Source organism: Balaenoptera physalus (genome assembly GCF_965194825.1).
Source record: "Balaenoptera physalus genome assembly, chromosome: 3".
NCBI classification, from domain to species: Eukaryota; Metazoa; Chordata; class Mammalia; order Artiodactyla; family Balaenopteridae; genus Balaenoptera; species Balaenoptera physalus.
In genome coordinates, this window is record NC_138890.1 from 38,919,719 (window position 1) to 38,936,370 (window position 16,652).

A 16,652-nucleotide genomic window follows, 5' to 3' on the forward strand; every position below is an offset into this window, starting at 1 on the left:
TGCTCTTGCAGAAAACGGCCACAAGGTGGCAGCATTTCTCCTTTACCAACTTTGGGTACTAGGGAAACAGAGCCTTAATAGAAGTGGTGTTCTAGGTTGTAAATTAGAATGGAATGTGCCAGGAAAAACCCTTTAAGTTTATGTCTCATTACTTCTTGTTCATATTTGTAATTTATTATATTTTATCACAGCAAATTTGATTACAATGGTTTGTTTGTCCTAGGTGTGTAAGATGTGGTTCTTTCACACATATACATGTATCTATTCTTCCTCACATACTTTTCCCATGTAGGTTATGACACAATATTCAGTAGTCTTCTCCTGGTCTTCCATGGTCTTTGATTATATATATTTCACATGATGTGTATATCTCTGTTAACCCCAATATGGTAATGTATCCAATCCTCATACCTTTCTATTTGGTGAACCATAAGTTTTTTTAATGAATCTGTGATTGCCTTTCTCTGTGACAATTTCTTCATTGGTATCAATTTTTAGGTAACTCCTAAAAGTGATATGACAGGATATGTGTCTTTTGCTTTCTCACTTACTACAGGTGGCGTGATTACGTCTGGACTCACCTATGTTGCTGCAGATGGCATTGTTTCCCTTTTTTCACTAGGGAATATTCCATCTGTACATGGAGGAGTTCTTCTTTGTCCACCCATCTGTTGGTGGACTTTTTGGTTACTTCCATATCTTGGCTATTGTAATACTGTGCAATGCAGATTTGCCTGCCTGTGTCTTGCCAATTCTCTCTTCTTAGATTATAGGTCGAGGAGTGGGCCTGCTGGATCATATGTTAGCTCAGTGTTTACCATTTTAGGCACCTTCATTCCGTTCTCATTCGTTGCTCTTTCCAAGTTACCTCCCACTTGAAGTTGAGAGTATGCATTTCTCGACAATACGTTCAGCATCTATTGTTTGTAGTTTTCTTGCTGATAGTTATTCTGACAAGTGTGAGCTTATAACTCTTTGTGGTTGAATTCGCATGTGCCTCATAATCCGTTGAAATTGAGCTTTAAGGCATAGCCTTTCTACTTTTCAAGCTGTGATTACCCCTTAGTTCGTCAAAGTGTTCTCTTAAAGTATGTGTCACATTTTGAAATGTTTTGGCCATTACCTGCCTCAAGACATTTTCAGGGCAGTTTTCATTTACAGTCCTGCAGTACTTGTTCCTATGAAATGACCATTAGCACAGGCTTTAAAGGTGCTTTTGCAGGTAACTGCCAGAGGGCGGCAGCCTTTCTATGTTCCCCACCCTGGTAACTAGGGAAAAGACCTTGCGGCCTGTGGTGTTTCTCGGTTATAATTTAGAGTGGAGTTTGGCTGGAAAAACCCATAGAAGCTGATGTCTCCTTACTTTTGTTGGATTGTTAAATTTAATTTTTATTTTTTATTGGAGTAATTTTCCACTGTGTACATGGACCACTTCTACTTTGTGTATTCCTCGGTTGATGGACATTTTCATTGCTTCCAAGTGTTGGCTCTGGTAAATATTGTTGGAGTGCAGGATTGCCAGCCTGTGACTTTTGGATTGTCATTTTTTCAGGTGATAGGCCTAGGAGTGGGTGCGATTGATTGACTGGTAGCATCGTATTTCCCTTTTCAAAGCACCTTCTTTGTGTTGTCATTAGTGGCTCTTACCACGTCCCCCTTAGAATGGAGGGTACGCATTTCTCCCCAATCGCTTCAGCATTTATTGTTTGCAGCATTTATGCTAATGGCCCTGCTAGCTGCTGTGAGCTGACAGGTTTTTGTAATTTGGGTTTGCATGTCTTTGAAAATGCGTAAAACTCATCATTTTTCTCCGTCGTTTTCTTTTCTGTTAAAAAAAAGGAAACAGTTGGGAGTACAATATGACTCTTGCAATTGTCTTCTTGGAATGTTGCCCTCTTTTGAAATTTTTGGTCGATTTTCCACCGCAGAATTTTTTTAGAGAGCAAGTGTCATTTACCGATCTGCAAGTTTGGTGAATATTTAGAGACCTTTAGCAATGGGTTTAAAGCTGCTGTTGTGGGAAGTGGCCTCAAGGAGGCAGCATTTCTCCATTCCCAAATCTGGGTACTAGGGCAGCAGAGCCTTTCTGGATGTCGTGTTCCTAGGTTGTAAGTTACATTGGAATGTGCATGGAGAAACCCCCATAAGTTTATGTCTCATTATTTCTTCTTAGTTTTAAAAATTTTTTTTTATGGGGTAAAGCTTAGAATATTGTTTGTCCTAGGTGTACAAAATCTGGTTCATTTGTACATTATATATGTCTATTCACGTACAGATCCTCTTCCCGTGGGAAATGTTACAGAGAGTTACGCAGACCTCCCTTGCTATATGGTCGGTCTTTTTGAGATATGTATATAATATGTGTTTGTATACATATAGTAACACTAATCTTAATTTATCCATTCCCCCCACCTTTCCTTTTAGATGAGCATAGTTTGTTTTCTAAGTCTGTGAGTATCTTTCTCTGTGGAAATATGTTCATTTGTGTCAGTTATTAGATAACGCCTATAAGTGATATCATAGAATATAGGTCTTTTGCTTTCTGACTTAGCTCATGTTTCGTGATTATCTCCAGACTCATTTGTGGTGCCTCAAAGAGCAATGGTTCATTGTTTTCCATGGCTAATATTCCATTGTGTACATGGACCACTTCTTCTTTATCCATTCACCTGTTGTTGGACATTTTGATTGCTTCACTGTCTTGGCTATTGTGAGTAAGGCTGCACTCCAGCTTTTGCAGCCTGTGTCTTCTCGATTCTTGTCTTCTCATGTAAGATGTCCAATGGTGCGCCTGCTGGATTGAATGGTACCTCCATTTTTACTTATAAACAAAGCTCCTTTCTGTTCTCATTATTGGCTGTTGCCCTTTTATGTCTCACCAGCAGGTTGAGGGTACACAGTTCTCTAAAACCCCTTCAGCATTTACTGTTTGTAGACTTTTTGCTAATGGTTAGTCGACTGGTGTAAGTTGAAACTTTTTGTAGATTAGATTGCATGGGTCTAACACTTCCTGAGGTTGAGCTTTTATCCATTTTCCTTTTTTTTTTAAACGAGAGTGAGTAAAACTTACCTCTTCATACTCACTTCTTGAAACATTTGCCTGTTTTGAATTTTTTTGTCCATTCCCTACTTCACTATTTTTTAGGGCAGGTGTGCTTTACAGCCCTGAGTCCTTGTGAAAGTTAAGTGACCATTAGCTGTGAGTTTAAAGCTGCTCTTGCAGGAAATCGGCCACAAGGTGGCAGCATTTCTCCTTTACCAATTTTGGTTCCTAGGGAAACAGAGCCTTAATGGAAATGGTGTTCTAGGTTGTAAATTAGAATGGAATGTGCCAGGAAAAAGCCCTCTAAGTTTATGTCTCATTACTTCTTGTTCATATTTGTAATTTACTTTTTATTTTTTATCACAGCAAATTTGATTTCAATGGTTTGTTTGTTCTAGATGTGCAAGATGTGGTTCTTTCACACACATATATGTATCTATTCTTCCTCGCATCCTTTTCTCATGTAGGTTATGACACAATGTTGAGTAGTCTTCTCTTGGTCTTCCGTATGTCTTTGGTGATTATATATTTCCCTTGGTTTGTATATCTCTGTTAACCCCAATTTGGTAATGTATCCAATCCTGATACCTTTCTATTTGGTGAACCATAAGTTTTTTTAATGAATCTATGATTGCCTTTCTCTGTGGCAATTTCTTCATTGGTATCAATTTTTAGGTAACTCCTAAAAGTGATATGATAGGATATGTGTCTTTTGCTTTCTCACTTACTACAGGTGGCGTAATTACGTCTAGACTCACCTATGTTGCTGAAAATGGCGTTGTTTCCATTTTTTCACTAGCGAATATTCCATCTGTACATGGAGGAGTTCTTCTTAGTCCACCCATCTGTTGGTGGACATTTTACTTACTTCCATATATTGGCTATTGTAATAGTGTGCAAAGCAGATTTGCCTGCCTGTGTCTTTCTAATTCTCTCTTCTCAGACTATAGGTCGAAGAGTGGGCCTGCTGGATCATATGGTAGCTCAATGTTTACCTTTTTAAGGCACCTCCATTCTGTTCTCATTCGTGGCTCTTTCCAAGTTACCTCCCACTGAAAGTTAAGGGTATGCATTTCTCCACGACACCTTCAGCATTTATTGTTTGTAGTTTTCTTGCTGATGGTTATTCTGACAAGTGTGAGCTTATAACTCTTTGTGGTTGAATTCGCATGTGCCTCATAATCCGTTGAAATTGAGCTTTAAGGCATATCCTTTCTATTTTTCAAGCTGTGATTACCCCTTAGTTCTTCAAAGTGTTCTCTTAAAGTATGTGTCACATTTGGAAATGTTTTGGCCATTACCTCCCTCAAGACATGTTGAGGGCAGGTTTCATTTACAGTCCTGCAGTACTTGTTCCTATGAAATGACCATTAGCACAGGCTTTAAAGGTGCTTTTGCAGGTAACTGCCAGAGGGCGGCAGCCTTTCTATGTTCCCCACCCTGGTAACTAGGGAAAAGCCCTTGCGGCCTGTGGTGTTTCTCGGTTATAAATTAGAGTGGAGTGTGCCTGGACAAACCCACAGAAGCTGATGTCTCCTTACTTTTGTTGGATTGTTAAATTTAATTTTTATTTTTTATTGGAGTAATTTTCCACTGTGTACATGGACCACTTCTACTTTGTGCATTCCTCGGTTGATGGACATTTTCATTGCTTCCAAGTGTTGGCTCTGGTAAATATTGTTGGAGTGCAGGATTGCCAGCCTGTGACTTTTGGATTGTCATTTTTTCAGGTGATAGGCCTAGCAGTGGGTGCGATTGATTGACTGGTAGCACCGTGTTTCCCTTTTCAAAGCACCTTCTTTGTGTTGTCTTTAGTGGCTCTTACCACGTCCCCCTTAGAATCGAGGGTACGCATTTCTCCACAATCGCTTCAGCATTTATTGTTTGCAGCATTTATGCTAATGGCCCTTCTGGCTGCTGTGAGCTGATGATAGGTTTTTGTAATTTGGGTTTGCATGTCTTTGAAAATGCGTAAAACTCATCATTTTTCTCCGCCGTTTTCTTTTCTCTTAAAAAAAAGGAAACAATTGGAAGTACAATATAACTCTTGCAATTGTCCTCTTGGAAGTTTGCCCTCTTTTGAATTTTTTGGTCGATTTTCCACCGCAGAATTTTTTTAGAGAGCAGGTGTCATTTACCGATCTGCAAGTTTTGTGAATATTTAGTGACCTTTAGCAATGGGTTTAAAGCTGCTGTTGTGGGAAGTGGCCTCAAGGAGGCAGCATTTCTCCATTCCCAAATCTGGGTACTAGGACAGCAGAGCCTTTCTGGAAGTCGTTTTCCTAGGTTGTGAATTACATTGGAATGTGTATGGAGAAACCCCCATAAGTTTATGTCTCATTATTTCTTGTTGGTTTTTAAAATTTGTTTAATTGGAATAAAGCTTAGAATATTGTTTGTCCTAGGTGTACACAATCTGGTTCATTTGTACATTATATATTTCTATTCAAGTACAGATCCTCTTCCCATGTAAAGTGTTACAGAGGGCTCCACAGACCTCCCTTGCTATATGGTCGGTCTTTTTGAGATATGTATATAATATGTGTTTGTATACATATAGTAACACTAATCTTAATTTATCCATTCCCCCCACCTTTCCTTTTAGATGAGCATAGTTTGTTTTCTAAGTCTGTGAGTGTCTTTCTCTGTGGGAATATGTTCATTTGTGTCAGTTATTAGATAACGCCTATAAGTGATATCATAGAATATAGGTCTTTTGCTTTCCGACTTACCTCATGCTTCTTGATTATCTCCAGACTCATTTGTGGTGCCTCAAAGAGCAATGGTTCATGGTTTTCCATGGCTAATAGTCCATTGTGTACATGGACCACTTCTTCTTTATCCATTCACCTGTTGTTGGACATTTTGATTGCTTCACTGTCTTGGCTATTGTGAATAACGCTGCACTGTAGCTTTTGCAGCCTGTGTCTTCTCGATTCTTGTCTTCTTAGGTGAGAGGTCCAATGGTGCGCCTGCTGGATTGAATGGTACCTCCATTTTTACTTATAAACACAGCTCCTTTCTGTTCTCATTATTGGCTGTTACCACTTTACGTCTCACCAGCAGGTAGAGGGTACACAGTTCTCGAAATCCCCTTTAGCATTTATTTTTTGTAGATATTTTCCTGATGGTTAGTTGACTGGTGTGAGTTGAAACTTTTTGTAGATTAGATTGCATGGGTCTAACACTTCCTGAGGTTGAGTTTTATCCATTTTCCTTGTTTTAAAAAAGAGAGTGAGTAAAACTTACCTCTTCATACTCTCTTCTTGAAACATTTGCGTGTTTTGAATGTTTTTGTCCATTCCCTACTTCAGCACAATTTTTTAGGGAAGCTGTGTTTACAGCTCTGAGTCCTTGTGAATGTTAAGTGACCATTAGCTGTGAGTTTAAGGCTGCTCTTGCAGGAAACGGCCACAAGGTGGCAGCATTTCTCCTTTACCAACTTTGGGTACTAGGGAAACAGAGCCTTAATAGAAGTGGTGTTCTAGGTTGTAAATTAGAATGGAATGTGCCAGGAAAAACCCTTTAAGTTTATGTCTCATTACTTCTTGTTCATATTTGTAATTTACTTTATTATTTTTTATCACAGCAAATTTGATTACAATGGTTTGTTTGTCCTAGGTGTGTAAGATGTGGTTCTTTCACACATATACATGTATCTATTCTTCCTCACATACTTTTCCCATGTAGGTTATGACACAATATTCAGTAGTCTTCTCCTGGTCTTCCATGGTCTTTGGTTATATATATTTCACATGATGTGTATATCTCTGTTAACCCCAATATGGTAATGTATCCAATCCTCATACCTTTCTATTTGGTGAACCATAAGTTTTTTTAATGAATCTGTGATTGCCTTTCTCTGTGGCAATTTCTTCATTGGTATCAATTTTTAGGTAACTCCTAAAAGTGATATGACAGGATATGTGTCTTTTGCTTTCTCACTTACTACAGGTGGCGTGATTACGTCTGGACTCACCTATGTTGCTGCAGATGGCATTGTTTCCCTTTTTTCACTAGGGAATATTCCATCTGTACATGGAGGAGTTCTTCTTTGTCCACCCATCTGTTGGTGGACTTTTTGGTTACTTCCATATCTTGGCTCTTGTAATACTGTGCAATGCAGATTTGCCTGCCTGTGTCTTTCCAATTCTCTCTTCTTAGATTATAGGTCGAGGAGTGGGCCTGCTGGATCATATGTTAGCTCAGTGTTTACCATTTTAAGGCACCTTCATTCCGTTCTCATTCGTTGCTCTTTCCAAGTTACCTCCCACTTGAAGTTGAGAGTATGCATTTCTCGACAATACGTTCAGCATCTATTGTTTGTAGTTTTCTTGCTGATAGTTATTCTGACAAGTGTGAGCTTATAACTCTTTGTGGTTGAATTCGCATGTGCCTCATAATCCGTTGAAATTGAGCTTTAAGGCATAGCCTTTCTACTTTTCAAGCTGTGATTACCCCTTAGTTCGTCAAAGTGTTCTCTTAAAGTATGTGTCACATTTTGAAATGTTTTGGCCATTACCTGCCTCAAGACATTTTCAGGGCAGTTTTCATTTACAGTCCTGCAGTACTTGTTCCTATGAAATGACCATTAGCACAGGCTTTAAAGGCGCTTTTGCAGGTAACTGCCAGAGGGCGGCAGCCTTTCTATGTTCCCCACCCTGGTAACTAGGGAAAAGACCTTGCGGCCTGTGGTGTTTCTCGGTTATAATTTAGAGTGGAGTGTGCCCGGACAAACCCATAGAAGCTGATGTCTCCTTACTTTTGTTGGATTGTTAAATTTAATTTTTATTTTTTATTGGAGTAATTTTCCACTGTGTACATGGACCACTTCTACTTTGTGCATTCCTCGGTTGATGGACATTTTCATTGCTTCCAAGTGTTGGCTCTGGTAAATATTGTTGGAGTGCAGGATTGCCAGCCTGTGACTTTTGGATTGTCATTTTTTCAGGTGATAGGCCTAGGAGTGGGTGCAATTGATTGACTGGTAGCACCGTGTTTCCCTTTTCAAAGCACCTTCTTTGTGTTGTCATTAGTGGCTCTTACCACGTCCCCCTTAGAATGGAGGGTACGCATTTCTCCCCAATCGCTTCAGCATTTATTGTTTGCAGCATTTATGCTAATGGCCCTGCTAGCTGCTGTGAGCTGACAGGTTTTTGTAATTTGGGTTTGCATGTCTTTGAAAATGCGTAAAACTCATCATTTTTCTCCGTCGTTTTCTTTTCTGTTAAAAAAAAGGAAACAGTTGGGAGTACAATATGACTCTTGCAATTGTCTTCTTGGAATGTTGCCCTCTTTTGAAATTTTTGGTCGATTTTCCACCGCAGAATTTTTTTAGAGAGCAGGTGTCATTTACCGATCTGCAAGTTTGGTGAATATTTAGAGACCTTTAGCAATGGGTTTAAAGCTGCTGTTGTGGGAAGTGGCCTCAAGGAGGCAGCATTTCTCCATTCCCAAATCTGGGTACTAGGGCAGCAGAGCCTTTCTGGATGTCGTGTTCCTAGGTTGTAAGTTACATTGGAATGTGCATGGAGAAACCCCCATAAGTTTATGTCTCATTATTTCTTCTTAGTTTAAAAAATTTTTTTTATTTGGGGTAAAGCTTAGAATATTGTTTGTCCTAGGTGTACAAAATCTGGTTCATTTGTACATTATATATGTCTATTCACGTACAGATCCTCTTCCCATGGGAAATGTTACAGAGACTTCCGCAGACCTCCCTTGCTATATGGTCGGTCTTTTTGAGATATGTATATAATATGTGTTTGTATACATATAGTAACACTAATCTTAATTTATCCATTCCCCCCACCTTTCCTTTTAGATGAGCATAGTTTGTTTTCTAAGTCTGTGAGTATCTTTCTCTGTGGAAATATGTTCATTTGTGTCAGTTATTAGATAACGCCTATAAGTGATATCATAGAATATAGGTCTTTTGCTTTCTGACTTAGCTCATGTTTCGTGATTATCTCCAGACTCATTTGTGGTGCCTCAAAGAGCAATGGTTCATTGTTTTCCATGGCTAATATTCCATTGTGTACATGGACCACTTCTTCTTTATCCATTCACCTGTTGTTGGACATTTTGATTGCTTCACTGTCTTGGCTATTGTGAGTAAGGCTGCACTCCAGCTTTTGCAGCCTGTGTCTTCTCGATTCTTGTCTTCTCATGTAAGATGTCCAATGGTGCGCCTGCTGGATTGAATGGTACCTCCATTTTTACTTATAAACAAAGCTCCTTTCTGTTCTCATTATTGGCTGTTGCCCTTTTATGTCTCACCAGCAGGTTGAGGGTACACAGTTCTCTAAAACCCCTTCAGCATTTACTGTTTGTAGACTTTTTGCTAATGGTTAGTCGACTGGTGTAAGTTGAAACTTTTTGTAGATTAGATTGCATGGGTCTAACACTTCCTGAGGTTGAGCTTTTATCCATTTTCCTTTTTTTTTTAAACGAGAGTGAGTAAAACTTACCTCTTCATACTCACTTCTTGAAACATTTGCCTGTTTTGAATTTTTTTGTCCATTCCCTACTTCACTATTTTTTAGGGCAGGTGTGCTTTACAGCCCTGAGTCCTTGTGAAAGTTAAGTGACCATTAGCTGTGAGTTTAAAGCTGCTCTTGCAGGAAATCGGCCACAAGGTGGCAGCATTTCTCCTTTACCAATTTTGGTTCCTAGGGAAACAGAGCCTTAATGGAAATGGTGTTCTAGGTTGTAAATTAGAATGGAATGTGCCAGGAAAAAGCCCTCTAAGTTTATGTCTCATTACTTCTTGTTCATATTTGTAATTTACTTTTTATTTTTTATCACAGCAAATTTGATTTCAATGGTTTGTTTGTTCTAGATGTGCAAGATGTGGTTCTTTCACACACATATATGTATCTATTCTTCCTCGCATCCTTTTCTCATGTAGGTTATGACACAATGTTGAGTAGTCTTCTCTTGGTCTTCCGTATGTCTTTGGTGATTATATATTTCCCTTGGTTTGTATATCTCTGTTAACCCCAATTTGGTAATGTATCCAATCCTGATACCTTTCTATTTGGTGAACCATAAGTTTTTTTAATGAATCTATGATTGCCTTTCTCTGTGGCAATTTCTTCATTGGTATCAATTTTTAGGTAACTCCTAAAAGTGATATGATAGGATATGTGTCTTTTGCTTTCTCACTTACTACAGGTGGCGTAATTACGTCTAGACTCACCTATGTTGCTGAAAATGGCGTTGTTTCCATTTTTTCACTAGCGAATATTCCATCTGTACATGGAGGAGTTCTTCTTAGTCCACCCATCTGTTGGTGGACATTTTACTTACTTCCATATATTGGCTATTGTAATAGTGTGCAAAGCAGATTTGCCTGCCTGTGTCTTTCTAATTCTCTCTTCTCAGACTATAGGTCGAAGAGTGGGCCTGCTGGATCATATGGTAGCTCAATGTTTACCTTTTTAAGGCACCTCCATTCTGTTCTCATTCGTGGCTCTTTCCAAGTTACCTCCCACTGAAAGTTAAGGGTATGCATTTCTCCACGACACCTTCAGCATTTATTGTTTGTAGTTTTCTTGCTGATGGTTATTCTGACAAGTGTGAGCTTATAACTCTTTGTGGTTGAATTCGCATGTGCCTCATAATCCGTTGAAATTGAGCTTTAAGGCATATCCTTTCTATTTTTCAAGCTGTGATTACCCCTTAGTTCTTCAAAGTGTTCTCTTAAAGTATGTGTCACATTTTGAAATGTTTTGGCCATTACCTGCCTCAAGACATTTTCAGGGCAGTTTTCATTTACAGTCCTGCAGTACTTGTTCCTATGAAATGACCATTAGCACAGGCTTTAAAGGCGCTTTTGCAGGTAACTGCCAGAGGGCGGCAGCCTTTCTATGTTCCCCACCCTGGTAACTAGGGAAAAGACCTTGCGGCCTGTGGTGTTTCTCGGTTATAATTTAGAGTGGAGTGTGCCCGGACAAACCCATAGAAGCTGATGTCTCCTTACTTTTGTTGGATTGTTAAATTTAATTTTTATTTTTTATTGGAGTAATTTTCCACTGTGTACATGGACCACTTCTACTTTGTGCATTCCTCGGTTGATGGACATTTTCATTGCTTCCAAGTGTTGGCTCTGGTAAATATTGTTGGAGTGCAGGATTGCCAGCCTGTGACTTTTGGATTGTCATTTTTTCAGGTGATAGGCCTAGGAGTGGGTGCGATTGATTGACTGGTAGCACCGTGTTTCCCTTTTCAAAGCACCTTCTTTGTGTTGTCATTAGTGGCTCTTACCACGTCCCCCTTAGAATGGAGGGTACGCATTTCTCCCCAATCGCTTCAGCATTTATTGTTTGCAGCATTTATGCTAATGGCCCTGCTAGCTGCTGTGAGCTGACAGGTTTTTGTAATTTGGGTTTGCATGTCTTTGAAAATGCGTAAAACTCATCATTTTTCTCCGTCGTTTTCTTTTCTGTTAAAAAAAAGGAAACAGTTGGGAGTACAATATGACTCTTGCAATTGTCTTCTTGGAATGTTGCCCTCTTTTGAAATTTTTGGTCGATTTTCCACCGCAGAATTTTTTTAGAGAGCAGGTGTCATTTACCGATCTGCAAGTTTGGTGAATATTTAGAGACCTTTAGCAATGGGTTTAAAGCTGCTGTTGTGGGAAGTGGCCTCAAGGAGGCAGCATTTCTCCATTCCCAAATCTGGGTACTAGGGCAGCAGAGCCTTTCTGGATGTCGTGTTCCTAGGTTGTAAGTTACATTGGAATGTGCATGGAGAAACCCCCATAAGTTTATGTCTCATTATTTCTTCTTAGTTTAAAAAATTTTTTTTATTTGGGGTAAAGCTTAGAATATTGTTTGTCCTAGGTGTACAAAATCTGGTTCATTTGTACATTATATATGTCTATTCACGTACAGATCCTCTTCCCATGGGAAATGTTACAGAGACTTCCGCAGACCTCCCTTGCTATATGGTCGGTCTTTTTGAGATATGTATATAATATGTGTTTGTATACATATAGTAACACTAATCTTAATTTATCCATTCCCCCCACCTTTCCTTTTAGATGAGCATAGTTTGTTTTCTAAGTCTGTGAGTATCTTTCTCTGTGGAAATATGTTCATTTGTGTCAGTTATTAGATAACGCCTATAAGTGATATCATAGAATATAGGTCTTTTGCTTTCTGACTTAGCTCATGTTTCGTGATTATCTCCAGACTCATTTGTGGTGCCTCAAAGAGCAATGGTTCATTGTTTTCCATGGCTAATATTCCATTGTGTACATGGACCACTTCTTCTTTATCCATTCACCTGTTGTTGGACATTTTGATTGCTTCACTGTCTTGGCTATTGTGAGTAAGGCTGCACTCCAGCTTTTGCAGCCTGTGTCTTCTCGATTCTTGTCTTCTCATGTAAGATGTCCAATGGTGCGCCTGCTGGATTGAATGGTACCTCCATTTTTACTTATAAACAAAGCTCCTTTCTGTTCTCATTATTGGCTGTTGCCCTTTTATGTCTCACCAGCAGGTTGAGGGTACACAGTTCTCTAAAACCCCTTCAGCATTTACTGTTTGTAGACTTTTTGCTAATGGTTAGTCGACTGGTGTAAGTTGAAACTTTTTGTAGATTAGATTGCATGGGTCTAACACTTCCTGAGGTTGAGCTTTTAACCATTTTCCTTTTTTTTTTAAACGAGAGTGAGTAAAACTTACCTCTTCATACTCACTTCTTGAAACATTTGCCTGTTTTGAATTTTTTTGTCCATTCCCTACTTCACTATTTTTTAGGGCAGGTGTGCTTTACAGCCCTGAGTCCTTGTGAAAGTTAAGTGACCATTAGCTGTGAGTTTAAAGCTGCTCTTGCAGGAAATCGGCCACAAGGTGGCAGCATTTCTCCTTTACCAATTTTGGTTCCTAGGGAAACAGAGCCTTAATGGAAATGGTGTTCTAGGTTGTAAATTAGAATGGAATGTGCCAGGAAAAAGCCCTCTAAGTTTATGTCTCATTACTTCTTGTTCATATTTGTAATTTACTTTTTATTTTTTATCACAGCAAATTTGATTTCAATGGTTTGTTTGTTCTAGATGTGCAAGATGTGGTTCTTTCACACACATATATGTATCTATTCTTCCTCGCATCCTTTTCTCATGTAGGTTATGACACAATGTTGAGTAGTCTTCTCTTGGTCTTCCGTATGTCTTTGGTGATTATATATTTCCCTTGGTTTGTATATCTCTGTTAACCCCAATTTGGTAATGTATCCAATCCTGATACCTTTCTATTTGGTGAACCATAAGTTTTTTTAATGAATCTATGATTGCCTTTCTCTGTGGCAATTTCTTCATTGGTATCAATTTTTAGGTAACTCCTAAAAGTGATATGATAGGATATGTGTCTTTTGCTTTCTCACTTACTACAGGTGGCGTAATTACGTCTAGACTCACCTATGTTGCTGAAAATGGCGTTGTTTCCATTTTTTCACTAGCGAATATTCCATCTGTACATGGAGGAGTTCTTCTTAGTCCACCCATCTGTTGGTGGACATTTTACTTACTTCCATATATTGGCTATTGTAATAGTGTGCAAAGCAGATTTGCCTGCCTGTGTCTTTCTAATTCTCTCTTCTCAGACTATAGGTCGAAGAGTGGGCCTGCTGGATCATATGGTAGCTCAATGTTTACCTTTTTAAGGCACCTCCATTCTGTTCTCATTCGTGGCTCTTTCCAAGTTACCTCCCACTGAAAGTTAAGGGTATGCATTTCTCCACGACACCTTCAGCATTTATTGTTTGTAGTTTTCTTGCTGATGGTTATTCTGACAAGTGTGAGCTTATAACTCTTTGTGGTTGAATTCGCATGTGCCTCATAATCCGTTGAAATTGAGCTTTAAGGCATATCCTTTCTATTTTTCAAGCTGTGATTACCCCTTAGTTCTTCAAAGTGTTCTCTTAAAGTATGTGTCACATTTGGAAATGTTTTGGCCATTACCTCCCTCAAGACATTTTGAGGGCAGGTTTCATTTACAGTCCTGCAGTAGTTGTTCCTATGAAATGACCATTAGCACAGGCTTTAAAGGTGCTTTTGCAGGTAACTGCCAGAGGGCGGCAGCCTTTCTATGTTCCCCACCCTGGTAACTAGGGAAAAGCCCTTGCGGCCTGTGGTGTTTCTCGGTTATAAATTAGAGTGGAGTGTGCTTGGACAAACCCACAGAAGCTGATGTCTCCTTACTTTTGTTGGATTGTTAAATTTAATTTTTATTTTTTATTGGAGTAATTTTCCACTGTGTACATGGACCACTTCTACTTTGTGCATTCCTCGGTTGATGGACATTTTCATTGCTTCCAAGTGTTGGCTCTGGTAAATATTGTTGGAGTGCAGGATTGCCAGCCTGTGACTTTTGGATTGTCATTTTTTCAGGTGATAGGCCTAGCAGTGGGTGCGATTGATTGACTGGTAGCACCGTGTTTCCCTTTTCAAAGCACCTTCTTTGTGTTGTCTTTAGTGGCTCTTACCACGTCCCCCTTAGAATCGAGGGTACGCATTTCTCCACAATCGCTTCAGCATTTATTGTTTGCAGCATTTATGCTAATGGCCCTTCTGGCTGCTGTGAGCTGATGATAGGTTTTTGTAATTTGGGTTTGCATGTCTTTGAAAATGCGTAAAACTCATCATTTTTCTCCGCCGTTTTCTTTTCTCTTAAAAAAAAGGAAACAATTGGAAGTACAATATAACTCTTGCAATTGTCCTCTTGGAAGTTTGCCCTCTTTTGAATTTTTTGGTCGATTTTCCACCGCAGAATTTTTTTAGAGAGCAGGTGTCATTTACCGATCTGCAAGTTTTGTGAATATTTAGTGACCTTTAGCAATGGGTTTAAAGCTGCTGTTGTGGGAAGTGGCCTCAAGGAGGCAGCATTTCTCCATTCCCAAATCTGGGTACTAGGACAGCAGAGCCTTTCTGGAAGTCGTTTTCCTAGGTTGTGAATTACATTGGAATGTGTATGGAGAAACCCCCATAAGTTTATGTCTCATTATTTCTTGTTGGTTTTTAAAATTTGTTTAATTGGAATAAAGCTTAGAATATTGTTTGTCCTAGGTGTACACAATCTGGTTCATTTGTACATTATATATTTCTATTCAAGTACAGATCCTCTTCCCATGTGAAGTGTTACAGAGGGCTCCACAGACCTCCCTTGCTATATGGTCGGTCTTTTTGAGATATGTATATAATATGTGTTTGTATACATATAGTAACACTAATCTTAATTTATCCATTCCCCCCACCTTTCCTTTTAGATGAGCATAGTTTGTTTTCTAAGTCTGTGAGTGTCTTTCTCTGTGGGAATATGTTCATTTGTGTCAGTTATTAGATAACGCCTATAAGTGATATCATAGAATATAGGTCTTTTGCTTTCCGACTTACCTCATGCTTCTTGATTATCTCCAGACTCATTTGTGGTGCCTCAAAGAGCAATGGTTCATGGTTTTCCATGGCTAATAGTCCATTGTGTACATGGACCACTTCTTCTTTATCCATTCACCTGTTGTTGGACATTTTGATTGCTTCACTGTCTTGGCTATTGTGAATAACGCTGCACTGTAGCTTTTGCAGCCTGTGTCTTCTCGATTCTTGTCTTCTTAGGTGAGAGGTCCAATGGTGCGCCTGCTGGATTGAATGGTACCTCCATTTTTACTTATAAACACAGCTCCTTTCTGTTCTCATTATTGGCTGTTACCACTTTACGTCTCACCAGCAGGTAGAGGGTACACAGTTCTCGAAATCCCCTTTAGCATTTATTTTTTGTAGATATTTTCCTGATGGTTAGTTGACTGGTGTGAGTTGAAACTTTTTGTAGATTAGATTGCATGGGTCTAACACTTCCTGAGGTTGAGCTTTATCCATTTTCCTTGTTTTAAAAAAGAGAGTGAGTAAAACTTACCTCTTCATACTCTCTTCTTGAAACATTTGCGTGTTTTGAATGTTTTTGTCCATTCCCTACTTCAGCACAATTTTTTAGGGAAGCTGTGTTTACAGCTCTGAGTCCTTGTGAATGTTAAGTGACCATTAGCTGTGAGTTTAAGGCTGCTCTTGCAGGAAACGGCCACAAGGTGGCAGCATTTCTCCTTTACCAACTTTGGGTACTAGGGAAACAGAGCCTTAATAGAAGTGGTGTTCTAGGTTGTAAATTAGAATGGAATGTGCCAGGAAAAACCCTTTAAGTTTATGTCTCATTACTTCTTGTTCATATTTGTAATTTACTTTATTATTTTTTATCACAGCAAATTTGATTACAATGGTTTGTTTGTCCTAGGTGTGTAAGATGTGGTTCTTTCACACATATACATGTATCTATTCTTCCTCACATACTTTTCCCATGTAGGTTATGACACAATATTCAGTAGTCTTCTCCTGGTCTTCCATGGTCTTTGGTTATATATATTTCACATGATGTGTATATCTCTGTTAACCCCAATATGGTAATGTATCCAATCCTCATACCTTTCTATTTGGTGAACCATAAGTTTTTTTAATGAATCTGTGATTGCCTTTCTCTGTGGCAATTTCTTCATTGGTATCAATTTTTAGGTAACTCCTAAAAGTGATATGACAGGATATGTGTCTTTTGCTTTCTCA